Consider the following 27,403-nt stretch of genomic DNA (forward strand, 5'->3'; position numbering starts at 1 on the left):
TACAAATGCTAAATTATATTAATAATGACAAGACTATACTGTATATTCTGTTAAGCACCGTAGAAGATGTCAGCGCTATATAAATACTAAATAATAATAATGAAACTACCAAATAAACAAATCATACACTCTGGGTTTTATACTTCAATAGTCAATTTATAATGGCATTAAGTATACCTCAGACATACCTGTACCTGTAAAATGCCTCTTTTCCTGTCTGTGCTCTCCATAGGTTCATTTCTGCATTGGGAACTGTCACTATCTTCCACATGCTACTGCAGAGATTTTCCCAATCTGGTAGAGGCGGCATGAACACTACTTCAGGAAATGGGGAGGGCAGTTTCCATCTCTGCAGACTTTGTGCATGGCCACTATTGTGGACCTCCTTAATTTCACAACACTTATTTCCATTTGCCACTCTCTGCCTGCTTCCCCTCTCTCCATCCACAAACCATATTGGTATGCCCAAGTATGCACAGACACTGCATATTTTTACACAGTCATATTATAGTCAGGCTGTCCCTGTAATTGCCCTCAGCAAGTCTAAATACGTGCTGCACCTACGAACCGTAGTACCAAAAAGTAGGTGAAAAAGTACTAGCATTTTCTTCCTTTCTGGTGGCTTAAAAGTCCTTTTTATTTTTTCGTTTTTTTGCTAAGAAAAAAACTTTGGCGAAAATGTGAATTGAATAAAGGCCATAGTCTTGTTCTGCACACACACTTGCATGCTGTGCCCACTCACGTGCTGTACACACACACACCCATGCTTTGCCCATCTCTGCCCTACAGTATACATGTACCTTCACTCACCCTATGCAGTCTACGTATGCCCAAGTACTGCTCGCCCACAAACAGTGCAAGTACCCATAGACATATGCCCTTCACATGTACCCATGCTTTGCCCATCTCTGCCCTACTGTATACTCTATACAGTCTACGTATACCCAAGTTCTGCTCGCCACAAACAGTGCAAGTACCCAATAGTCATATGCCCTTCACATGTAGCCATGCTCTGTCCATTGATCAGAATGATTCAATCTTTCCAGGAAATTAGATTAATGTATAAGCACCTATATTTTAGAAAGGTTGTTTTTACTGTTTTCACCCATCAGTCTGTAAGCATGATTGTGAATAAGGGAAATCCATGATGGGGGGAAAAAAGGTTGGAAGCGAACCAGGAAATATATGCTATGCCATACTGTACCGTATTTAGATCCTTATGGTAAATATCCCAGTAAATATGTTCTTTAAAACTGCCATGGACATCCTTTCCTGCAACCTATAATATATACATTTGCAAATGTATATTTTTTTCTTCTTAAAGAGAACCTGAGCTGAAAATAAAAAAGTCAAAATAGCCATACACAGGTCATACTTACTTCCCATGTAGTCTGCTCATCAATCTCTTTCTCCTCTCCTCTCATCCTGTGTGTCCACTGTGATTGATGGACTTCTCTGTCCTCCATTTTTAAAATGGCCATTACCCCATAACAGCTTTCTGGTCAGCACACTGTTAAACTGTTATATCGACCACTTGAGCCATAGGGAAACATGGACATTACCTTGCACATTCAGTTGTAACTGACAGTAGCTAATATATAACTGACAGCAACTGGTATATTTCAGGTCTGACAAAATCTTGTCAGAACTGGAAGGCATCACTGTAAGAAGAAAATGGTGAGCTTCTGAGAGGAACTGATGGCGAGGTAAGTATGTAACATGCATTTGCAGCTACATCATGTGTTTATCTTAAATAATTTTACTCAGTTCAGGTTCCCTTTAAGCCATTTAAGAACTTGATGTGATATTCTTCGGAACGATCTTGTGAATTCCATTGCCCATTCTGTTTGAAGCAATGCAGCATAGAGGTTTACACAATGAGTACTATTAAAGATTAATCACACAGCTTGCTTTTGGTGCAGAATGAAAGCTCCTAGTAGCACTGCAGGGATAAGAATCTGTAGGCTACATACGATTCTGTGGCCAGAGCTACGGAGGAGCTCAAATAAAAAGCTGAAAATTATCAACCTTGGAGAAAATAAATCTCTATCCTTCAGGGGGAGTTCTTCAATGTAAAATACTCATGGTATTTTTTTTTTATGACATAAAAACAACATTCAGCAAAGTGGAACTAGTGCTGCTCGGATACCCCTTTTCAAAATCCGGATCCGGATACCCAGATATTCAATCCGGGTCGGATATCCGATTTTAAAATTTTCCAATCCGAATCGGATATTGGACCCTAGTATCCGGGATATCCGGATAGAAAAAAACGAAGTGGCCTTTAAATTGCTTTAAAAACGTTTTTTAGGGTATATGAGGCATGTAGCATCATCATTTTGTAAAGGGGAAAACTAAATGATGATGTGGGGGCTTAAAATCTCCCCCCACCCCCAAAAAATGGCTGTCAATTAACATTAGGCCTATGTTCCAGACAGCGGTCGTGCAGCCCACATTGTGTCCAAAGTCCAACCGCACAACTGGGACATGGCAGTTTTCAGCCAAGACACCTCCAAACAATTATGCAGAAATTGTGTTTTGGGTTAAATATAGGTCGTATCAGTGGCCCGTGGCACCCTGGCCTGGCGGGGGGAGCTGCACAGGCAGTAGGAGTAGGTCAATGCAGCAGCAGTAGGTGTAATGTGTGCCAGGAGCATGCCGGACGTGGCATGTTGCAATTGGCACGTGGCACTTGGCACGTTTCACGTGGCACATGTCACGTGGCACTTGCCACGTGTCACTTGGCACATGTCACGTGGCACTTGTCACTTGGCACGTGTCACGTGGAACTTGGCACATGTCACGTGGCACTTGGCACCTGTCACTTGGCACGTGTCACTTGGCACATGTCACGTGGCACTTGCCACGTGGCACTTGGCACGTGTCACGTGGCACTTGGCACCTGTCACTTGGCACGTGTCACTTGGCACTTGGCACATGTCACGTGGAACTTGGCACATGTCACGTGGCACTTGTCACGTGACACGTGCCAAGTGACACGTGACACGTGCCAAGTGCCGAGTGACGGTCAGACAGCAGCGGAGAAGACACTAGTGCACACTAACTGTCACACTGCCACTGCTCACAGCACAGCAGTTCTGTAGAAAGCTAACACAGTAGTACTACTACTCTAACAACTACTAGCAATGACTGTAGTACTACAGTTTTAACTGCACAATAACACAGCAATCCTATCCCCTAATCCCTAACCTATGCCTAAGGCTAATAGCTGGCCAGCAGGCAGCAGCTGGCCTGGTCTGTGCACAGCACACACACAGACACATAGCAGCTGCCTGCAGCACACACTCTGACTGTCACACAAATCAACACATTGAGCTAATTAATGATTTAACAATAGTTCAGTGATAGTGAAGGGGTTAATCACTGAACAGCTTTCTGTTTATCACTGCTAGGCCAGCAGTGGAGCACACACTCTGACTGTCATACAATGACATTAGTCAAGCTAATTACGATTTAACAATAGTGCAGTGGTCATACACTGGTCGATTTGCCATCAGATTCGACCAACAGATAGAAAAAACTTCCGCACGGACGGATCGACGGGAATCGACAGGAACGATCGATTTCGGCCGGAAATCGATCGTTCTGTCAGTGGTGTGCGCGGCGATTTCACAGCCGATTCGATCACTGTGATCGAATCGGCCGTATATCGGCAGGAAACTCGTTAGGTGTATGGGCCCCTTAAGATGATATGTCTCATCATTGCAGCCCTCCTTATTATACAGGGGGGCTGGCCAGTGTTCTTTTCTGTGATTGGGTGCCAGGGTTTAGGCTGGGAGCCCTCTGATTGGCTCAATGAGGTCAGGTGGGGCTGGCCAGGGTTCCCCTCTGTGATTAGTTGCTAGGGCTTCTGCTGGGAGCCCTCTGATTGGCTCCAGGACGTCATCTCCTTAGTTCCAGTATATCGGATCCGGATATCCGCAATATCCACGGATATCCGCGTTATGCGCCCAAATATTTGCAGATAGCTAGCCGTATTTTTAAAAAAATCCGGAATCAGAATCAGAATCGGATAGCGGAAAAAATTTAGGATATCCGGAATCTGGATGAGCAGCCCTGCCTGGAACTCCCATGTGTGTTAGTTCACTGTTGTCAAGGTTTAGACATGTTCAGAGACCTTTCATTTCTATCTTTGTAGAAAAGTAAGTTCAGATAAAAAGACACGAAAAGGTAGGTACGTTAGACAAGATGCAGCACATTTATATTATTATTATTTAGTATTTATATAGCGCTGACTTCTTCCGCAGCACGTTACAGAGTATATTGTGTTGTCACTAACCGTCCCTCAGAGGAGCTCACAATCTAATCCCTACTATAGTCATATGTATATCTGTGTATTGTGTACTGTATGTAGTGTATTGTATTCTAGGGCCAATTTAGGGGGAAGCCAATTAATTTATCTGTATGTTTTTGGGATGTGGGAGGAAACTGGAGTGCCCAGAGAAAACCCACAGACAAGGGGAGAACATACAAACTCCTTGCAGATGTTAACTTGGCTGGGATTTGAACCGGGGACCCAGCATTGCAAGGTGAGAGCACTAACCACTACACCACTGTGCACTTTTCTCCTGGCGGACTCAAAGCGCCAGAGCTGCAGCCACTAGGGTGTGCTCTCTAGGCAGTAGTAATGTTAGGGTATCCTTGCCCACGGTCTCCTACTGAATAGGAGCAATCCAAAGAAGGTCGGCACCACCACTTGTATTTAAAGCTCAGTTACATTTATTAAGCAAGCAATGACATGAGCAGCCACAGACCGATGTGGACAAGTATATACGCAGCTTGATAAAGGACATAGTCCGAAACATCGGTCTGTTGCTGCTCAATGCTCATGTCATTGCTTGCTAAATAAATGTAATTGAGCTTTAAATACAAGTGATGCTGCCGACATTCTTTGGATTGCTGGAGTTGTGGTACATGGGCACAGGTCTAGGCACACCTGTGTAAACTAGGGTGACCATATTTTGATTTCCAAAAAAGAGAACGATCACAACAGCATGTGGGCGTGGTCATAGTGGGGCCAAATATATAAGACCTTAGCAGTGTGCTGTCCAACTTTGCGGGCATGGAGGGCCGTTTTTTTTTCCAGACCACATGGTGGAGGGCCGGCCGACCACAAAATGCAATCAGATTCGCAGAAGCTTTCCCCACAAAATGCAGTGATATTGGCAACAGATTTCCCCACAAATGGAATCAGATTGGCAGCATATTTTTGGGGCCGAGCCAGAAGAGCCGATACTTAAAGAGCTGGAATTCCCATCACTAAACTGAGTGATGGGAATTCCGGCTCTTTAGAAAACATTGGCTCTTCTGGCTTGGCCGCTCGGCTCCCTTTAATGAGCCGGCTCGTTCGGCTCCCAAACGGCTCTTCACTACCCGGACATTTCTAAAACCCGCCAGGACACCTCGGACAGGTCGGAAAAAGTGGACCTGTCCGGGCAAAAGAGGATGCCTGGTCACCCTAGTGTAAACTGTTTATGTGGGTGCTCCTTCACCCTACTCTTTGGATCCTACTGAATAGGTACAGGCTTACTGAACAGGCAGAGCTGAGATTTGAACCCTGATCTCTTACGTCAGATGCAGAGTCCTTAACCAGTACACTATCCAGCAATTAAACTAATAATGCATACATGTAATATCTATAAAGTATTAATATTTAACCACTTCACCACTGAGGGGTTTTACCCCCTGAGCACCAGAGCAATTTTCACCTTTCAGCGCTCTTTCCATTCATTCGTCTATAACTTTATCATTACTTATCGCAATGAAATGAACTATATCTTGTTTTTTCCGCCACCAAGTAGGCTTTCTTTAGGTGGGACATTATGCCAAGAATTATTTTATTCGCAGGAAGTAGTAGGAGGCTGTGAGTGTTTGTTTTTTCTCACAATGATCGCGCTGCCCATCGGAGAGCAGCGGATCATTGTGGGGCTTAGATCAACGAACGGGAATGGATTTTCCCGTTCATTGATCTCCGGGTGAGCGGGCGGCAGCGTGTTTACTAGCGGCGGGCGGCGTGTTTACGAGCGGGAGCGCGGACAGCGGCGGGAACGTGGAAAGTACGGATTTTTCCTTCCCTGGGGGTTAAAGGATGGAAAAAGGGACGGAGAAATTCGTACGGGCGGGGGTAAAGTGGTTAAAGCTGACCTACATCAATATAATGGAAATAGAGCATGTGATGAAAAATTACATTATTGGAAACTACTATATATTTTCAGTAGTTTTGAGATCTGGTCATATGGATTGAGGCAAACTGAAAGTAAATGAGTGAATTGTGTTGAGCTTCTGAGCTTGAACTGGGGATGGATTAAAGATGCAATATGAAGGCCTGAAAGGTTAGAAGTGAGGGATTTCCTTGTCACACTGTGAGGTTTCTTCCTTACTCTTGACAACTGTGGCACAGGAAGGTCTCAGTTATCGTTTCTTCTCATATTCCAGCTTCCTCAACACATTTGTGTAAGGTAAATCATGTTATTTTCTACAGTTTGTGTAATGGGCACAAGAGATGACTGGTATATCGTGGTATTTTCATTTCATAACCTATAAACAAGTGCAAAATAGCAATCCCCATGTAATATACATATAGTTTACCTTCGTGTAACTCTATATTAAAAAAAAAAAAACATTTTGTCCTCTAGTTTTCACTGTAGGAAATATCTGGCTATGTACAGTATTATCACATATTCTGCTTTCTTCAGGATCACTTTAAAAAGCTTCTCTCTTTAGGGGTTTCACAGTCTTAAATCGTTGGCAATCACTGTAATTCTCTAGATGATTTTCTGCTGTTATAGCAGTGAAGACTGTATTTTTGTCTCCTACACAAAAGAACCATTGAACTATTTTAACTACAATTTTATGTTGTTTTAAAGTGTTTGTTTACTTTTAAAGCCACCTTTTGAATTGGTTTATATTATTGACGTTCTGTCATGTGCAGTTTCTTCAGAGCATTTGTTTACAGTTGATAGAATACCAGCTGACTACCAGTGTCTATATTTTTCTGTTACACATTCCAAGCCAGTTTCCTGTTCTCCACAAGGCAAACGTCTTCTTCGTGCCTCTCTGGTGCTGAATGAGTCCCCCTCAAAACCTCATATCAGAATCAGAACCAGAATCATTTATTTCGCCAAGCATGACTGGGTTTAGCCTGGAATTGGGGTTGGCACACAAAAAAATAGTTCAGTTGAAGAAAGAGATAGATAGGGCACACAACATGCAGCTTACAAACAAGCAAAATAATATACATAATGCAGAATCCGTTAGAGAGGTGGTGACACAATAGACAGAACAATTTTAGACTGGGCCACAGCCGGGGGGGGGGGGGGGGGGAGGGAGGGGGTAGTGGTGGTGGGGAGTGTGTAGATGGAGTTCAAGAGCTTGACAGCCAAGGGTAAAAGGAGTTTCTGTGCTATAGAGGTTCTGTTACAGGTGGCCCAAAACCTCTGGCCTGATAGGAGCAGACTGAAGAAGCAGTGGCCTGGGTGAGAGGGATCATCGGCAGTCCTCAGCGCTCTAGAGCGCAGTCTGGTGTTCTATAGTAGGTCAAGTGAGGGTAAGGGTCTCGCAATAATCCTCTCCACTGACCTGATGACACTCTGTAGTTTGTGTCTATCATTGGTGGAGGAGTCAGTGTACCAGACCAAGAGGACTAATTAAATGGTATGCCTGTACTGAGTTTAGTAGAATTGTTCGCGCTGAATTGAATAGATCTTGGCTGGCTGGTTTCCTCAGCGCAGTGCAGAGACAGAAAGATGGATCATTGTTCTCCAACCTAACTTTAGCATGCCAGTAGACTGATGGTACCATTGCTTCAAATATACATCACTTTTTATTTCTAAGCTTTAAATGTTGGTCATCTATTAAACGCTCTATACCCATTTTAGTGATGTTGAAACCTTAAATCTGATATATGGTCTGGGTGAATTATTTTTTGCAGTAACCATGTTCCACAGCACACCAAGTATAGCGACAAAGGCAGGAAAAAGCAATGGCAATTGTTAACTGATGAAACTGCAATAATTATGGTTGAGAAAAAGGAAGAAAGAAAAAAATGTATATCACACTTTACTCCTGGCGGACTCAAAGCGCCTCAGGACTGCAGCCACTAAAGGCTTGCTCCATGGGTGACTAGGATCTTTATGGAGCCTTGCCCAAATACTCTTTACTGTTTTATGTACTGGCTTGAGCTGTGGGGAAAATTTAGTTGTATCAATGCTTCACCAGTACAATTTTCAGTGCAGAATTCAGGAGAGGTGAGAGAAAGAATACAGAGGCTTTGAAGTATTAATAAGACTTGTCTCAAAAGCCACGCTGATACACCTTGTAATCACATTCTGGACTTCACATTACAATGCTTAGCATGAATATAAAGTCCAAGATTGCAGTGATCTCATCTGATACCCATTATCACGGCACAAACATTAACAATTAGAGATGGCTCGAACCTCAGATTTTGGGTTCGTGGACAGTGGAGGCGAACTTTTGAAAACGTTCGAGTTTGCACAAACCACCATAGACTTCAATGGACAGGCAAATTTTAAAACCTCCAAAGACTGTTTCTGGCCACAAATGTGATGGAAAAGTAAAGTTGTTTCAAGGGGTCACCTGGAGGGGGGCATGCCAGAGTGGGATACATGCCAAAAGTAAATTACGTATTTGATGCAGAGTAGGGTTATAATCCCTAAAGGGCAGAAATCACTTTGCACTCCTAAATTGGAGGCATAAAATGCTTTAAAACATTGTGCTTGTGTATACATGGATCAGGTAGTGTAAGTAGTGTACTGCTTCACACAAATCAAACTCCCTGTTTAACGCAACCCAAACAGCTGCAAAGGGTTGTCATTAATAGATCTCAGGACATAAATATCAGTCCCCTCGGCGGTAATGTTTGTGTAGTAATAGCCGTGCTTGTGCGAGTGCAGGCGATGATGATGATAAATTACAAAATATAGGTAAAAGGCTGCGCATCCCTGACCCAATACTGTACAATTGAATGGTTAATCGCTGTGGCGCACACCGCCCCCCCTGGACTAAAATGTACGCCCGCATCCAAACAATGCAATACTGGTCTATGGAGAAATTTTAGCTTCCATCATAGTTTTGCATGCAAAAATATAGATATACTGGACATCTGCACCAACGTTGAGGTAAATCTCCAGAGCAGATGTCCTAACACTAAACTGACCTAAGTTAAAAGCAAAAGTCTTTACCCTGGCAGCTGCTATGCTAAAATGTGTAACTTACATTCAATACAGACAGCAGGAAACAAAGCAAGCGCTCACCAATATGGGCCGCATCTGAATGACTCACCACCTCATATGCACCGCTTAAATAGCTCAAATACACACTCAGCAATCAGACAGATGCAAAACATATGCAAAACTAAACTAAATACTTACCATGCAAAACAGGATAGCACAATGGGTGCTGCTAGCCTGGTAGTTACAGAACTGTGGATACAAAATATAGGGGCGGTGTGCGCCACAGCGATTAACCATTCAATTGTACAGTATTGGGTCAGGGATGCGCAGCCTTTTACCTATATTTTGTATCCACAGTTCTGTAACTACCAGGCTAGCAGCACCCATTGTGCTATCCTGTTTTGCATGGTAAGTATTTAGTTTAGTTTTGCATATGTTTTGCATCTGTCTGATTGCTGAGTGTGTATTTGAGCTATTTAAGCGGTGCATATGAGGTGGTGAGTCATTCAGATGCGGCCCATATTGGTGAGCGCTTGCTTTGTTTCCTGCTGTCTGTATTGAATGTAAGTTACACATTTTAGCATAGCAGCTGCCAGGGTAAAGACTTTTGCTTTTAACTTAGGTCAGTTTAGTGTTAGGACATCTGCTCTGGAGATTTACCTCAACGTTGGTGCAGATGTCCAGTATATCTATATTTTTGCATGCAAAACTATGATGGAAGCTAAAATTTCTCCATAGACCAGTATTGCATTGTTTGGATGCGGGCGTACATTTTAGTCCAGGGGGGGCGGTGTGCGCCACAGCGATTAACCATTCAATTGTACAGTATTGGGTCAGGGATGCGCAGCCTTTTACCTATATTTTGTATCCACAGTTCTGTAACTACCAGGCTAGCAGCACCCATTGTGCTATCCTGTTTTGCATGGTAAGTATTTAGTTTAGTTTTGCATATGTTTTGCATCTGTCTGATTGCTGAGTGTGTATTTGAGCTATTTAAGCGGTGCATATGAGGTGGTGAGTCATTCAGATGCGGCCCATATTGGTGAGCGCTTGCTTTGTTTCCTGCTGGATGATGATAAATTGAAAAATACTTGTTTTTTTTGGATTAATTATAGTAGGTATAGTAAGTTAAATCACACAAATACAGTGGAAAGATATGCACTGGTATAATACAGTGTGCTGGGCCTGGCACAGTACACCAAGGGCCAGCTGCGACAAGGCTGTATCTATGCAGTGTCAGTGTCACACACACACACAAAAAAAAAACACATCAGAAGAATATTAGCCCTCAAAAGAGCTTTTTTTGGGGTGCTTTCAGCATCAAATTTCAGCAAGGAGCAAGCTAACAAGAGCCTAATGCTTTCCCTATCTCCAACAATGTCTCTCCCTTCCTCTCGCTATAGCAGCAGCAGACAGAGACTGAGGACATGGCCGACGTTGCTGCGTTTTTATAGGGGGGTGGGGGTTTAGGAGGGCCTTATCAGCTGCCATGTGTCTGCTGACTTTGATATAGAGGGTCAAAGTTTAGCCCAATGATAAGGTATAGGGGGCAGGTGGAACACGCTATGTGTCCGCAACCCGCCACAGACGCGCATAGCTGAAATCCGCGCGAACTACTCGCCGGGCAAACAGTTCGGGCCACCTCTATTAACAATGACCTTTAAAGGGTTCTGTCCCAAAGTCATAATATTTCTGTCTATTTCTCTGAAATATTAGTTTAAGGGTCCTGAAGCCAGGAGACACTAAAAGGGGCACTTTAAAAGTGTATAGGAATCATAGTTAAGATGGGCTACAACGTCAGGTAAGGTGGAGGTCAGCTCAGAGTATAATATGCAGCCCTTTGGGGATGTCAGAGGTCACACTTATTCTCCAGTGATATCCAAAAATCAGATAGCTCAGATTTACCAACTGAAATTGTTTTTCTGGCTATAATTGGACTATTACTGCTGGCCACAGCTAGAAACCAGCTTCATATTGGGAACTTAACTGGGGCTCTTGATACTGTCCATATGTACAATTTTTAAGTAACAAGTAATTGCATTGTAGAAGGACTGCCAAACATTTATAGCAGCACATAAAAAAAATCATGAAACAAAATAATGACCATGTGTAGAACACCCTGCTTGTTTTTCAAAATGCTTTTTTGAACTATATTTTAGGTATAGTGAAATGGTGTTTTGCTGTAGGTTAAATTTGCATACATTTACTAGCTAGGACAACTCTCAATTGTTTTGGTTTACTGTGTCCCAAGTAGGGGATTCTCCTCACTTGCTATTATGGCATTGATTGCAGAAAGATCAAATGATGCAGTTTCTTTAACAAAAAACACAGATCGCTAGTACCTTATATACAGTACTAGCATATAAGCCTAATTTTTCAGCACAAAAAATGTGCTGAAAAGTTCCCCCTCTCAGGTTATATGCGAGTCAGTGGAGCAGGAAAGATGGTGGAGCAGGTTTTCTTACTGGCAATGGAGAGTAATGATCATGCACTAGTAGTCCTGCTCTTGCAAGTAGGCTCCCTGTTGTGTCTGTGCCCCCCATCCGCTTCAACATGATGTGTAGAGTGCTCCACTCAAGACTTCCTATGTCCCCTGGCTTGTGGAGTGGAGTGTGCAAGCAATGTGTCAGCGGTGCAGTGATAGGGGATTTGTCTGTGTGGCAATCACTGTGTCTCATATCTTTGACACCATCTGGTGGCGTCTTGAGACACAATCATCCTTGGGGCACATCTGGCTATCGGAAGGGGACTTGTAATGGGGGTACATCTGGCTATTGTGAAGGGGGGCTATACTGGGGAGGGGGCTTATACGCGAGTAAATCACTTTTTCCTAGTTTCCGGGGGGAAAGCGGGTACCTCAGCTTATATGTGAGTATATACAGTATTTTGTAGCGTGAAGAAGAGGTAAATGTTTGCCAGCTTTATCCTACTTCTTATTCACCCATTAGTGTTTTACCTTACTTCTTGTAGTGTTACCTCCAAAAGAATTCTAGGATAGTCTCTTTATTATCAACGGAATCAGCTTGTATTCAAAGCTAGAAGGAAATTGCCTAAAGTTCAACTTTATCTTCCCCTTTACTTTTTTTTATATATGGCCATTATAGATTTAAATTGTAATTCATAACATTTCTGTAAGACTTAAGTTGATCTCTAGCTGCAAAAGTCAAGGCAAACCTGGTCAGAAAGGTTCATCATACTGAGTAACTAAATTTACAAAAGACAAAAAATCTTTTCATGCATGTCTAATTGGATGACTCATTGTATCAAAGCTTCAGGAGCTCAGATCATATGGCAGGTCATGTCAGACATCCTTCCAGACCAACACCTTCTGCATACTTTCCAGATGCTGCTTCCATTATTTGCCTGCTTCACCCTCCTTGTTTTTTGGCCATTTTATAACTAGATATACGTTCTCAAATCTCTAGTAGCAGCAGGAATGCCACATGTATCATCAGTAACCACTGATGTATTATGCATGGGGAGGATATAGAGAATAAGGAGCTGTCAAGCGTGCTGTCATCTGGTAACCTCACCTTGTTACTAGTACACATGAACACATGCAGCATACAGTAGCCAAGCAAAGAAAGAACAGGTGAACCGGATCACAGGTCTGCCCTACCATGCCATATGCTCTTTCTCAGATGAGTATCAGTTTAGTGCACACAATTTGAACCACTTTACTGGAAAACATTTTGACCTCCTCAAAAGTAAAATGACCTTCTGTGAACTTTTGCTCGCATAACTAAAGATTGACGTTTCACTAGTGCTGCAATCCTGCAGCTAATAAAATATGGTTACAAAAACTAACCTCAGGAAAAAAAAACATATGATAGATGAAGGTTCTTATTTATCCAGGTTGTAGCACTGTTTGTATGGTGGAAAATTAGTCAGAATCATCCAACCCTTTTGTATTGTAGATGCTTCACTACCAACCCAGCATACTTTTTCAGTTAAAACAGTCAGACCCCCCCCCCCCCCCCCCCCAGCGTATTATACAGTATATAGCAGGCTTTCTCAACCAGGGTTCCCTGAGTGAAATTAGCAGCCTAAGCTATTTAAAGACCATGCCTCCTGAAAAATAAATGTAGAGGTTCCTCAAGATTAAAAAATTGTTTGCAGGGGTTCCTTGAGATCCAAAAGTTATTTACAGGGTTCCTCTAAGGTGAAAGGTTGAGAAAGGCTGGTATATAGATATGCTTTAAAGCCTATGTCAAGGTTTATATTTCTTAGTGTTTCTTTCTCCCAACACCTCCTACAAATTTGATGGTTGTTCCTCACTACCTCAAACCCTCTAATACACCTACTTATATACCCACAGAGAGCCCTAAACATTCCAGCAATGACATCAAATTGGGGCTTTTGTCCAGGTCAGCTATATTGGCAATGTGATGTTACAGGGAATGTGCTAATATGAGAGTATCTTATGAGTTCTGGGATGTAGCACACAGGAAAACCTCTTCCGCTAGCATAAGGAACACTTCTTTCATGTATAGAAACTGTGTCACTACTGTGCATATGGGGAATGTAACAGGGAGGTCATTGTCGATCTCCCACCACCCCTGTATCAATGTCACAGAGATGGGGTGTCGCTAGTCCCCAATATCCAGTGATCCACAATCCCAGGTGCAAATAAACTCAGGGAAGTTGGTCTAAGGTATAGCAGCTAGCTAGTCAGGCAAGCAGTACCAAACTTGACTAGTAAACTGCACCAAAAGGGAGTAGAGCCCAATAGCTGGAAAGGTCAAACTAACAATTTGCTCATATATGCAGTGCCTAACTAGCTAGCTGGTACACCTTAGATCAACTTCCTTGAGTTTGTATGCACAGGGCACTGGCAAAGGATCGGAGGTCAGCAATGAACAGCAGTGGTAGTCCGGTGGGGACTTTTGTAAAGTAGAGACTTCAGACCTGCTACTTAGCAGGTCTAAGCTATCGCTCATGTCTGATGGGAAGCAATACTTCCCAGCAGCGTGAAAAGGAGAACAGGATAGGGCTTAAAGATCTTGTTGCCAGGTGCTAAGTTCAATTGGATAATGTCATGCTTATTTACATTTATTCCAAGTGATGCTGGGAATACACGGCTCGATTCTGAGCCATTTAGATGGCTTGATAGATCGTTTCTGACATGTCCGATCACCTTTCGATCGTTTTGCCGCTCAATTCACCATTAAAGTTAATTGGAAAAAGATAAGAAAAACGATCAGAAGATAAGTGAATCGAGCGGGCAAAATGATCGGGCGGAGAATCGATCGCCAGAACTCGTGTATTCCCAGCATCACTTGGTTGCCGGACTAATCAGCATAAAGAATGACTATTCCAATGCCTTTGTATTGTTAACAACTAACATTGTATCAGAAAAGTTACAGCATTGAAAGCAGTATAGTTGATCTGATTAAGGACTGAGAATGATTAGATCACTAAGCAACTCAAGAGCAGCACTTTATAATCAGAGCAGATGGAAGATGCTACAGAATCCCTTATCTGCACAGTACAACGGTAATCACAAGACGTATCTTTTTGCTTTTTGAGTTCATTTGAAAATGTAAGTGGCCTATTGAGTTGCATTATTATATATCATTTCAGGAGACAATCCAGGGCCGTTGTTATAAGCAGCTGATATTAAAGAAGAAGGAGAGCCATCCTTAAAATTGTATTTGAGCTTTAGAATCTCTTGTTCTCAAAAGACCTACTTCAAGAGACGGTTGATTAAACCTATTAACCGTGGAAAAAAATGAAGTCCTAACAAAATATTCTTAGTATGATAACGGCAATGTGAGGACAGATGGAACATTATACTTCAACCTGAGTGAGTTCCCTCAAGTGCATGGAGGTTTAAAATATGTTATTATTAGGACAAAATATTTTACACTGCTATGGTTCTTCAGTTTGACCTGACGAAGCTTGCCGGAGCAAGATGTTGTAACAGCGTCTAATATGAACCTCAGTACTCCCCACATCAGCAGCACCAGATGGCATAGTGTCGCGTATTTGGCCTAATAACCTGATGTAACTTGCCATTAATAAGCAAAAAATTGTTCCCTCCTACATCAGCATTCACAGAATATTCAACAAGCAGCATGGAAAATGTAATTGTAAATCCTTTGTAGATAATTCTCGTGTGCTTTTCTATTGCGGTTCCGTTGTAGCAGTCTTTACTAGCGATGATCATAATCTGCTAATTACGATTATGCAAAACTTTGCATAATATTTTGCAATTATGGCCACAATTGAAATTCAATTGATTTTGTGCAGTCAATTTGTAATTTCATGTAATTACGCACAACTTTGTGTCATTTCATTCCGACTTTAGAAGTTAATGGCAAAGCCCCCAAAATTGTGATCTCCAAAATTGATATGTATGTTGAGGGGAATCGTGGGACCAAGTTAAAAAAAAATCAAAAAGACCTTGTGGTTTTTGAGAATTTCAATCATACAATCGTTTTTAAAAATTCAAAGGAAAAATGTTTTTAAATGCAAAATGTAATTTTACTGAGTTTAAAAACCATTTTTCCTCTGAGGCTAGGTTCACAGTGGTCAGTTGCATAATGCATGCGTTAAAATGTGTTATAATGAGTGTGAACTGTAATAAAGACTAGACATAGACTTAAATACGAATCCTGCATGCAGCGATTTAGAATACACTGCAGTACTGTGAACAAGCCCATAGAATTGTATGGGCAATGAGTTTGTATGCAGAATTATTCTGCAGTGCAGCTGACCACTGTGAACGGCATGAATTTTCAGAATTGATTTTCTCAAAAACTACAAGATGTGATTCTTTTTGATTTTTTTGACATGCTCTCACTATTTCCCAGAGCATACTTTGCAATTTTGGTGATGATAGCATGTATGGGGGCTTTGCTATTAAAGGGACTCTGAGCTCAACCTAAAAAGCAAAATAGTACTCACCCGCGTCTTTCTCCAGCCAAGTGCTGGTTGGGAGGTCCCACGACGGCGTCCTGGCTCCTCTCCTAGGCCCCACGCTGGAATGGCTGACCGGCGGCAGCCCGGCGACACTCGGCCGAGTGTCGGGCTCCTTCTTCCACGTATGGTGTGGCAGACGTCACGACGCCGGCCGCCACGTCATACGCGGAAGAAGGAGCCCGACACTCGGCCGAGTGTTGCCGGGCTGCCGCCGGTCAGCCATTCCGGAGCGGGGCCAAGGAGAGGAGCCAGGACGCCGTCGTGGGACCTCCCAACCAGCACTGGGCTGGAGAAAGCCCCGGGTGAGTACTATTTTGCTTTTAAGGCTGAGCTCGGAGTCCCTTTAACTACTAAAGTCAGCACCACTAGTGCTGGGGTATTTTACTTCACTACACAATTCTCTCCCTCTGCTCATCTTCACTCCTCACATAGCTCACAAAGCATTCCCCTTATTACAGAATCATTTCCTGCACAGGGGTTTCTATCAGCTACTCATTTTATGCTCCAATAATTAACTCATTTTTACTGCTTTGGGAAAGGAATACAGATTTGAAGTAAAGTGAAATGTATCGCCCTGACTACAGGCAAGCTCACAAATCTTCTTCACTGTGTTGTCCTCACAGCATGCAAGAGAGTCTGAGGAGGAGGCTAACATTTTGATCAGGTAGTGTGTTGCTGTAATATTGCTGTAATATACCTAGCAGTCAGGGATATGTGTATACACCACCTTGACTGACTGCTTGTGATGTTACACTTCTGGCTCTGCAGCATATACCTTCCTAGACTTATGTGTCGTGTCCAAGCTGGGAGGGGGAATCACACTGATAAAGACACACCAATAATGCCTTTGTGAGCAGTCAGAGAAGTGAATACAAATTGCTGGAAACGTAACCCCATTACCACCAACCAAATAAGATTTCTTTGGAATATCATTCCAGCAAGTTGATTCTAGACTATACACCGAGGAGTTGATAGCACCTCCCCACCACCACCCCCATGCAGGAAAATCATCCAGTCCTGCAGGGGCATCAGTTTCTGTATCTGGAAATGTTGGGATAATTTTACAGAAAGGCGAGTTGGGATAATTTTATAGAAAGTGTTTACACTTTTTATTGGGCGCCTCCAGTTACTAGCTACAGATGTTCTTTTATGTACATACTAGCAGGTACTTCAATTTTAGTTTAGGGAGTTTAATCCTCCCTTCTCTTTAAAGGGAACCTTAACTGGCGAGCAAAAAAAAATTCACTTACCTGGGGGCTTTCCCAAGCCTCCCGCAGCCGTCCGGTGCCCGCGCCGGTCCTTCGGTGCCCTCCGGTCTCCCTCCGCCGCTAAGTTTCGTTTTCGGACGACTGCCAGTCTTCCTCGGGCCACTTCCGCATTCCTCGTCGTAAACTGCAGTAAAGCGCGCCGCATGACGCGTTTGGCGTCATGCACATGACGCGTTCGGCGTCATGCGGACGCGCTTTACTGCAGTTTACGACGAGGAGTGCGGAAGAGGCCCGAGGACGACTGGCAGTCGTCCGAAAACAAAACTTAGCGGCGGAGGGAGACCGGGGGGCACCGAAGGACCGGCGCGGGCACCGGACGGCTGCGGGAGGCTTGGGAAAGCCCCCAGGTAAGTGATTTTTTTTTTGCTCGCCAGTTAAGGTTCCCTAAACTGGAATAAATAATTATATCTAGCCCTAATCCTAAATAGAGCTTTTCTAGAATCCCATTGTCTATCTTTGTATTCAAAGGTTAATAATATAGGCTTAAAGCTAATAGGAGTCTTTAAAAAAAAAAGCCAGATACTTACCTAAGGAGAGGGAAGGCTCTTTGTCCAAATGAGCCTTCCCTCTCCTGTCATGGTGCCCTCATTGTAGCGGCAGCTCCTCCGTTTAAATCCCCTGCCGCGGGGGACTTCGGAAGACAGGCGGCCCCATACTGCGCGAGCGCACGAGAGAGAGGATGTTAGCGCGTGTGCAGTTTGGAACGGCATCGTCTTTGGGAACACTAGGGCTCCAGAAAACTTCCAAAGCCGAGTACTACTGGAAAGCCAGCGCTGGAATGGGCACTGGGAGAGGAGAGGGAAGGCTCTATAGTAACCAGAGCCTTCCCTCTCCCTAGGTATGTATCTGGCTTTTTTTCTTTTTTCTTTTTTTAAAGGTTCCCGTTGACTTTAAACTTTTACTGTCTTAACTGAATTTTTTTCTGCTCTGACAAAGTTAAATCTTGAACTATTGAACTTTATCTCTTCTCTTTTCTCAGGAGGATTTCTCAGCCACATAAAATTTTATCAGCTGTAATAAGTTGTCAGTGAGAGTTAGGCCCAGTACACACCATGTAATTTTCATAGAGAAAATGATCAGACCTGGGAAAAATATACGGCCTACCAAGTGCCAGCGACTGGTCCTTAGATCAGAATCGATCTTTCTTGATTGTAAGCAGATTGGACATGCTGAAAAATATCAATCCAAATACTGGCTATTGCTCTATGTGTGTGTCCTTTTGACTCATTTTCGATTGATATCTAATCAGAAAAATGATTGGAATCTGAAAATAACCACATATGTGTGTACATTAACTTTCTTCTATATCCCATTAATGTCAGATCTGAATATTGATTTGATCACTCTCTCGAATAAGGTCTGAAGTGAAAATTGCATGGTGTATATCCGGTTTTACACTACATTCATGACTGCAGAGATATTTGGCCTTAATTCACTAAGCTTATCTCCTGTCTTTAATAACGTTTCTAGAGTTATCACCATGGTGATAAGGCATGTAGCATTCAGGAAACACTTTACCTCAGGCAAACATAAATTCTTCTGTCTTTATGTTAAGGTGATATCTCTAAAGTTAACTCTTCAATTCTTAAAATAACTACAGAGTTCTAAAGTTAAAGACAGGCTGTTAACCTCCTGAGCGTTCTGGACGAGCTGAGCTCGTCCAGAGACGCCAGAGGGTGCCGCTCAGGCCCTGCTGGGCCAATTTCAATGAAATAAAAAGGAGTACACGCAGCCGGCACTTTGTCAGCCGTGTGTGCTACCTGATCGCCGCCGCGCGCCGCGTGCAGCGGCGAAAGAGGGTCCCCCCAGCCGCCCGAGCCCAGCGCAGCCGGACCAAACAGTTCCGGCCAGCGCTAAGGGCTGGATCGGAGGCGGCTGACGTCAGGACGTCGGCTGACGTCCATGACGTCACTCCGCTCGTCGCCATGGCGACGAGGAAAGCAAAACAAGAAGGGCCGCTCATTGCGGCTCTTCTCATTACTTCTGATCGCCGGAGGCGATCAGAAGTGCGGATTAGGAGCGCCCTCTAGGGAGCGCCCTCTAGTTGGCGCTCCCAACTTTCAGTTGGCTGCATGAAATAGGTTTTTTTTAATTAAACGTCCGATCGCCAGTCTGGCGATCTTAATAGAACGCCAGGCAGGTTAATTAACTGCATGCTAAAATAACTACAGAGGAGGTAACTTAAGGACTGAAGAGACAAGATTTTTCTCTCATAGTGAAAACTTATCTCTACACATTAATAAGGCAAGAACGATGCGTGGTGGTAAGTTTTCTCTTGCCTTATTATCTCCAGCATGATTTAATGCCTAGTACACGCCATACAATTTTCCGTAAGATTTTCTGTAAGATTTACCTGCCAGATAGATAATTTCCAACATGTTGGAAATTATCTATCTAACCATCTATCTGCCTAGCAATTAAGCATTGTTCTACTCAGCAGGAGATAACCAGAAGACAATGCACCAGAGATAATGACCAGTCTCTACCAGTACTTTACAGAAAATAATATAATTACAGAAAATCTTGCAGAAAATCTAACAGAAATATCTAACAGAAAATTGTATGGTGTGTACTAGGCATTAGGGAATTGAGGCCATTGTGACGAATAGCCTTGGATTCTTAACTATTGCAGTGAGAAAAGGAAAAAAGGAGAACAGGCTAGTTCTGAGTACAATTAAAGGAGTTATCAGGCTATTTTTATCAAAATAAGCACTACTTACCGGGGGCTTCCTCCAGCCCCAAGCCCCCACCACGCCTTACCTTAAAGGCACTTCTCCATGCCTAACCTTTACCCCCCCCCCCTCCCATGCACACACACACACACACACGCCTAACCTTAAAACCCCTACCACGGATGCCTAACCTTAACCACCCACCCGCTGCAATTTTGCCACAGAAAATGTTAAATATCGGGCACCCGATAGGCATATTACAAGTATTGCAAGTGCCCAATACTTGTAGCCACATTTTTCATTGCAGGCACCTACTAAATTACTTAGTATTACCAATACTTGCATAGGCACCTATAAGGCTGCCAATCTTCGGCCGATATTTGGCACCAACATTTCATGCTTCACTTCTGGATCTTGGTGACATAGATCTTTGTAGTTATTTTTAAACGTTGGTTGTTTTTGTTATCTTAGTTTTTACAACTGGGTTATCCCCATCTTTTTATTTTGAACATTTCCCACTTTGATTTAACTGAGTTATCACTGTTCTCAATCCTTTTTTCTTTATCCGCCCCCCTCTACTGTGTTTGGTCCTTACTTAAAAGAATTCAGTAGAGCTTAAGCATGAGCTGGAAAATGTAACATGTACAGGATTCAGTTGGTTTGCACTACACTAAAACCTTCGAGTCAGAGTAACTTGGTTTCAGAGTGCAATACAAGCAAAAATGTTGTGAAATTTTCAATTTATATACAAACACAGAACATATACACACATCACGTCATCACAACTAAGCTGATGGTTCTTCTCCCTTTAACACTGCAGGATTGTACATAATCTGAGTGTAGGGACTGTACAAAGTTACATTTCCATTCAGGGGCATAACTAGACTTAATAGGGCCTCCCTGCAAAAATGATAGCATGGGGCCTACTTGGTCCCCGAATCCCATGCAGGTCATGTGATCGGAAGTCGGCGAATAGCAGCAGAGAGTGCTTTGCTGTAAAGCAGTGTCTGGAAGCAGAAAAACATTACACATGCTCCGGCACACGGTTTTTGTGAGCAAACAGAGGGTTTTTTTGCTAATTGGCTGCACTTGCAGTTGGGGAGAGGGAGGAGGAGGGGCCCCCAAAGCCCCTGGGCTCCCTAAAGAGGCAGGGGTCACAGGCGTGATTGCTACGCCCATGTTTCCATTCATTCTCAAAAGTAAGCAAAATCAACTGTCATTGGATAAGTTCCTTGTTAAAGTTACACACTCAAAAAAGGTTGGGTTGAGCCAACAGATAGCAATGATTCTGTTAGTTGTAGTGAAAGTCTCAGGGCTGGATTTACCATAATCCACTGTAGGCATGTGCCTACAAGTGCCTGATGATAGAAAGGTGGCTCACTCCCCTTCCCAAGTGCCTCCCTTCCACCTTGCCTATGTAGAGTCCCAAGGGGAGTGTAAATGAGAGGTTACTCACTCAGGGCTTGGCATTCCAGTGACCAGATCTCGCTACAGTTGGGGGCACCTCTAGCTACCTAATACCTGGGAGCACCTCTAGTTACTTAAAGGGAAGGTCTGAGAAGGTTTTTTTTTTTTGGCATGTCATACCTTATTCAGCAGCTTATCTTTAGCCTGCCAGGCCTGTACAAGTGAAATCCCCCACATTCTGCAGCATTCAGCAGCGATTCATCATCCGTCCTCCGAGGTCGGGGGCACTGACCCAGAAAGCTATGCGGGAACGCAGGCGCAGTGTATGATTTACGACTACGTGAATTGCAGACGCAGGAGGAATGAGGAACGCAGGCAGTGCCTGCGCATTGTCGCCTCAGAGTTTCTCAACATCATATCCGCCCTGTCTCCAGCCTCCTCCCCGCAGAAAATGATGCTGTGTATGGGCAAGATCACGTGTTCCTGCCCACAGCAATTCACAACACGTAAGCCGGAGAGGCTCTGCGCCTGTGTGACACATAACAGGGCATTTTAAAAGGAAATGCAGGCAGAAAACTACTTCCGGGGCACCACAGAATACCTGATTGATTTACTCCCAAACGGAGGGAGTATGAAGATAGAATACAGTTCCAGTCAGCTCAGAAGCCTGCAGAGAAAAGGGTTTTCTTTCAAAAAAATCATCTCGGATGTGTCCTTTAATACTGAGGGATAGCTCTGGCTACCTAATACTAAGGGGCAACTGTAGCTTCCTATAACTAAGGGAGAAGTGATAGTTGGGCCAGCCAGTACACTTGCGGTGCAGTTTGACAAGTGTTTGTAAGTTCATGGAGGGCGAAGTCTAGTGTGCCAGGACACCTGTGCCTATAGGCTCCTGTGAGGTAAATCCATGACTGGAAAGTCTTGTTAACATTTTTATTTCAAACAGTACAGTACTTTGTATTAAATATTTTTTCTATAACTGTTTTTGGATTGTGGAACAAATCACCTAAGTTTCCATACATTTTTATGGGGAAATTTGCTTTGATATAAAAGTGCTTTGGATCAAAAGCGTGTTTACAGAATGAATTATGCCAGCAAACCAAGATTCCACATTATTTACTTATACTTTCAACCTTTGTAACAGGAAGAGAACCTGTTACAGACTTAACAGTACTATGCATGTCATTTGTAAAGTTGTTTAAAAAAAAAAAAAAACTCTCTCTCTTTCAGTTTGTGGCCAGATACAAATGTTCAAAACAAAAGTAAACTCAAGCTGTTCTTTTTATGGCTTTGGCACCATTGCTCTGCATAGCAGAGTACAGATTTCCTGCAGATTTACATGTAAGTAATTACGTACACAGAGCAATTGTTATTGTTACACCTACTGCATGCCGCGGATGGTTTAATGACTAGAGCAGTTACTAATTCAGCAGTCTTTCTTATTAACCTATTACAGAGTTGCTTGACTAATGTTGATAAAATAATTTTTCCATCACAGTTTGTGATAGCAACACATTTCCAAAACTTACATTAAGCACAAACTATACTTTTTTACAGCTGTGGCATCAGTACTCTGTTTCAACTACAGAACACCTGAAAATTTGTATTTGTAGAAAGTAACAGAGGCTAGCACAGACGAAAGACATTGGGTACACCACAATAATTTGGCACTCAGGTGGGCAGGTGGCAGGGCAAGATGGTACCAAACAGCTATTTAGTTTGTTCTCCCCCGCCATGTACCAACCTGGGTGCCCTAGGATCGTGATGCACAGTACCTGAAATCTTTTACAATAAAAGCAAGAAGTTTTAAATCAGGATGATACCATTTACTTTTACTGATGGCTAACACGGTACAATACCCTACTGCTACTACTTTTACAATAAAGAAGTGTAATGCTGGGAATACACGGCTCGATTCTGAGTGTTTTAGATGGCTTGTCAGATAATTTCCGACATGTCCGATCTCCCGCCCGATCAATTCTGCGCTCAATTCTGCATTGAGGACAATAGAAAAAGATAAAAAAAAACGAGCAGAAGATAAGTAAAAAGCCAGCAGAATCGAGCGGCAAAAACGATCTGGCGCAGAATTGAGCGCCAGAATCCACCTGTGTATTCCCAGCATGAGACTGGTTGCTGCTACTAGCCTCCATTACTATCTACAAAACTGTCTGCTTCCTCTTCATCCATTGCTGAGCACATCCCGTAGAGTTCAGTAGCTGGCAATAGATGTGGACTCATTCAAGGGCTCCCACGACTTCCTATGAGCCCGACATTCACATATCCCCAGGTGCTGACACATTCCTTTGATATTCATTACATTTGTATTTGTTATAACCTTCTCAAAACAGGACCAACTGTTAATTTTTTTGCACCTTTGGGAATGACTAATGACTGGAGCACATTATTGGGGCACTTCCTCTGGTTAGGTGGTTGCTACCTGGTGCCAATAGCGAAAATAGTGAGAATATTAGTAATATAACATAGTTGATATTTTACTATATACTTACCTGGTGCTCTGATCTCTCACTAACTCTCCCCCTAATGTCTACCATCTTCGTAGATGAGCTCCTCAGAATGGAGTGCAGATTACAGGAAAGGATACCACTGCAATACAAATGAAGATGTGGGACTGATCTCTTATATCATAACTACATTCCCCTATACCTTGAATCACCTGTAGATTACTACATTTTTGGTCATTTAAGCGTGATTTAGAGTTTTCCAATAGTAGAATACAAATAGAGTGTCTAATACTAGATGCAGCAAAATAACAGCTGCAAAGATCTTTATGGAATCAGGCAAAACTGAATTGTTGTAATTTCCAGTTATCATGTTATCCCAACATGGATGATAATAATAATTAGAAATTCCTCTTGTACTCACTAGAAGTGATAAACCTCCTGGGGAAAATAGGAACATTATAGAAAGAAATTAAATGAGAAGGTAACCGGTGCAAAAAAGGACTCAAGATTAAGTATGTATATAAACATGTGCATGAATGAATTACATGGAAATTGTTAACTAATTTCATATAGAGATCTTCCATCTTCCTATTAATCAAATTTATCGATGAAAGAGATACAAAAAATAGCGAACACCACACATCGTTTATTTTTTACTAGCTTATAGTCTGGCGTTGCCTGGGTATGTATTTATATGGTGTTGGCTGCGCCCACTTTTTCTAACCCACAATTACTCAATGACCTAGTTTGTGAGCTTTGCAGTCTTTGGCATCAATAATTTGCATTGAAATGAAAAAAATCTGATTGGCGGTGGCTCCACCCCCTTTTCTGAATTTGAACCCGTTACCCAATGACCAACTGTACCAGTTTGAGGCGTGTGCCATTAACAGTGCAAGAATGGCAGCAATTAAATATTCCCCTTGAAAATCAATAGGTGAATTTTGATTGGCTTTTTAGGCTCCACACACTTTTCTGAATATTAATCCCAGTCACCCAGTGACCAACTGTGCAAAGTTTGAGAACCCTACCGTTAACAGTATAAGAATGGCTGCAGTTTACATTTTCCCCAGTGGAATGTGTATTTGTCTCCGCCCACTTTTTAGTTATGGGGATAAAAAGTATCCTATATGTTATTCCAGGTAATGCACTATGTGTGTGCCAAATATCATTCAAATCCATTCAGTCATTGTTGCGTGATTAATAAGTATCCAAACATTTGCACTTATAATATTAGTGAGATTGTCCACTGTGTATGTGTATGTAAAAAATATAAATGCATTATCACTAATCAAAAACCTAAAGCAAAAAACAGGTCAGGTGGAAATTATTAGAGCATCACTATAAAGCCTATTGCACCATACATGCAATTCCGATTAGTGATTTTGAATCACTCCTGCATGCTGTGTTTTTTTCGGAGTTTTTCTTCTTGTGTTGATAGCATTAAGGGAAAATTGGAATCACAAATCGGTATCAAAAATGGGATTTGCAATTTGCAGTGTGCAGAAGAACTCAAGGCTTGTAGAGGAAACTCTCCTGTTGTATCTTGGTTGCTTGATTTGCTGGCTGAGCCCTTCATGTGTTCTTAGTACAAGATGTGGTATAAAAGTGTCCACTTACCATGTTTGTAAAATATTTGTCTACAGCAATGAAAGATAGTGTAATAGAAAAGCGATAATTACAGAAATAGTAAAGTCATATGCTGTGTATATATATCACAAATATAAACAAATGCTACCTTGAGCGTTACCATAGCAACATATTAAATAAAGTGTAACTGATGGGCATAAAATCAAACATCAAATCTTTATTTTTATCTAGTAAACAGTAATCAGGATGCTAACTAGGCAATCCAAAAGTTATAATCACTATTGCTTTTCTTGTTGATAAATGATCATTCCCCAGTTTACCTGACACTTATTTGGTACACACAAAGTAAGTTGCAGGGCATGCTGGGTTGTCCTTTTTTGCTTCTCTACTTTCCCCTCAGACTTTTTCTCTCCTGTTTTCCCCTACCACACCTCTGTTCCTCTCTGATTGGCTAATATTTCTGATGCTGAGACAATGCACGTTCTATATTGAAGGGTGGGCAGTGCATACACAATCAGGCAGAGGAGAGTAAGGGAGGAAATGACATCAGGATTGGCTTCAAAATAGCCACAGTTAAAATGGGAAAAGCTCTTTTTACTGTAGAAAATGCTCCCGGCCACGGTAGTGCGAAACATGAGCAGTGGGTGCCAGCCTGGTCGCTGTCCACTACAATGGGGACAGCTGACGACTGGGTGACTGCGGAATTGGCCTGAGGGACACATAGGCCTCGATTCATCAAGACCTATTGAATCAATTACCAACAGCTCGGTAAAATAACAAACTCGATAAGTTGATTTCAGGATTCATCAAAGTTATCTACAGCTGTTAGCGAGCATTCGGTAATCATTTAGTAATGATGCGATAAAATGGAAGAAAGTGCAATTCAGGAAAATGAAAGTGGGCGTGGTTTAGCGTTAAATTTAGGATTAGTTATCTCCCTCACTGCTCTGTCGTTATTCCTGTCAGATCATTGCTGACAGAGAAGATGGAGCCATTTGAAGTGGTTATGTATCAGCTGAGAGTGGTTCAAAGGCGCAGAAGGGCAAGAATAAGGTCTAGAACCATATCAATTTGCAAGAGAAAGGATTTATTTGCTATACCAGGGCATCGGCATTTCTCTTGAATCATCTTGTAAGAGAACACAGGCAGTGCCAGGGTTAACTAAAATGCTAGCTGCACTACATTTTTTCAGAAAAGGCTCCTATAAAGCCGTAGCTGGCGAAATTGTGGGATTGTCCCAAGCCACTTCCAGAATCCTGGTCCAGGTGTTAAGCCCTATTTGGAATGTTGCTACGTGGTGTTCAAAGGACTGCCTTTTTACCCACAATTCCACGGGTATCTTATGGCCTTGTGTTAAATTACCGCTGTAAAATGGAGATATCGACACGTTACTGAATGGTTACCGCATTGTTATCGATATTTTATCAAAGTCACACCGAATGCGGAAAAACCTTGATGAATAGACTAGAAATCGATATACTTTGAATTCAGTAATGTAACAAACTGGAAAAAGTTATCTCAAAGGTAATGATGAATCGAGGCCATAGACTTCTAGGGGCTGGAAGAAGCCCCAGGTAATAAAGCTCAAATACTTTACTATGCCTCATGTATTCTTTAAAGTGTTCCTGAGGCGATATGTGACATAATGAGATAAACATGTGTTTGTATGGTGCACTGCAAAACATATTATTAACCAGGCTGTACTACTTGCTTTATTTTCTGCCTAAAAGAGTTCATTTCTAGGCCTGGAAGTGACAGCTTCTGTCTTGTCGGTACCTTGTCGGGAATAAAGTAAACATCACTGATAAGCTAATTACGGCCATAAAAGTTTTCTTGGCAGAATACAACTTCTGAGCTCAAGGGAGAGA

At 42.5% G+C, this 27,403-nt stretch overlaps 1 protein-coding gene and 1 long non-coding RNA gene across 12 annotated transcripts in view; one reads left to right on the plus strand and one right to left on the minus strand.

The window, feature by feature from the left end:
- LOC137524840 (potassium voltage-gated channel subfamily H member 8-like) overlaps positions 1-27,403 on the plus strand; it is a 795,600-nt gene that overhangs the window by 334,130 nt on the left and 434,067 nt on the right. The window lies entirely within an intron of this gene.
- The window catches only part of LOC137524841 (uncharacterized), a 106,745-nt gene that overhangs the window by 44,479 nt on the left and 34,863 nt on the right, over positions 1-27,403 (minus strand). For 8 of the 9 annotated variants that reach the window (XR_011022791.1, XR_011022790.1, XR_011022788.1 and 5 more), the window contains one exon: positions 23,994-24,090. This is a non-coding gene — a long non-coding RNA (uncharacterized lncRNA). Of the gene's footprint in view, positions 1-6,910; positions 7,163-23,993; positions 24,091-27,403 lie in introns of all 9 variants that reach the window. The other variant, XR_011022789.1, reaches the window with a different exon arrangement.

This window comes from Hyperolius riggenbachi, chromosome 7, assembly GCF_040937935.1.
Source record: "Hyperolius riggenbachi isolate aHypRig1 chromosome 7, aHypRig1.pri, whole genome shotgun sequence".
In the NCBI taxonomy this organism is placed as follows: Eukaryota; Metazoa; Chordata; class Amphibia; order Anura; family Hyperoliidae; genus Hyperolius; species Hyperolius riggenbachi.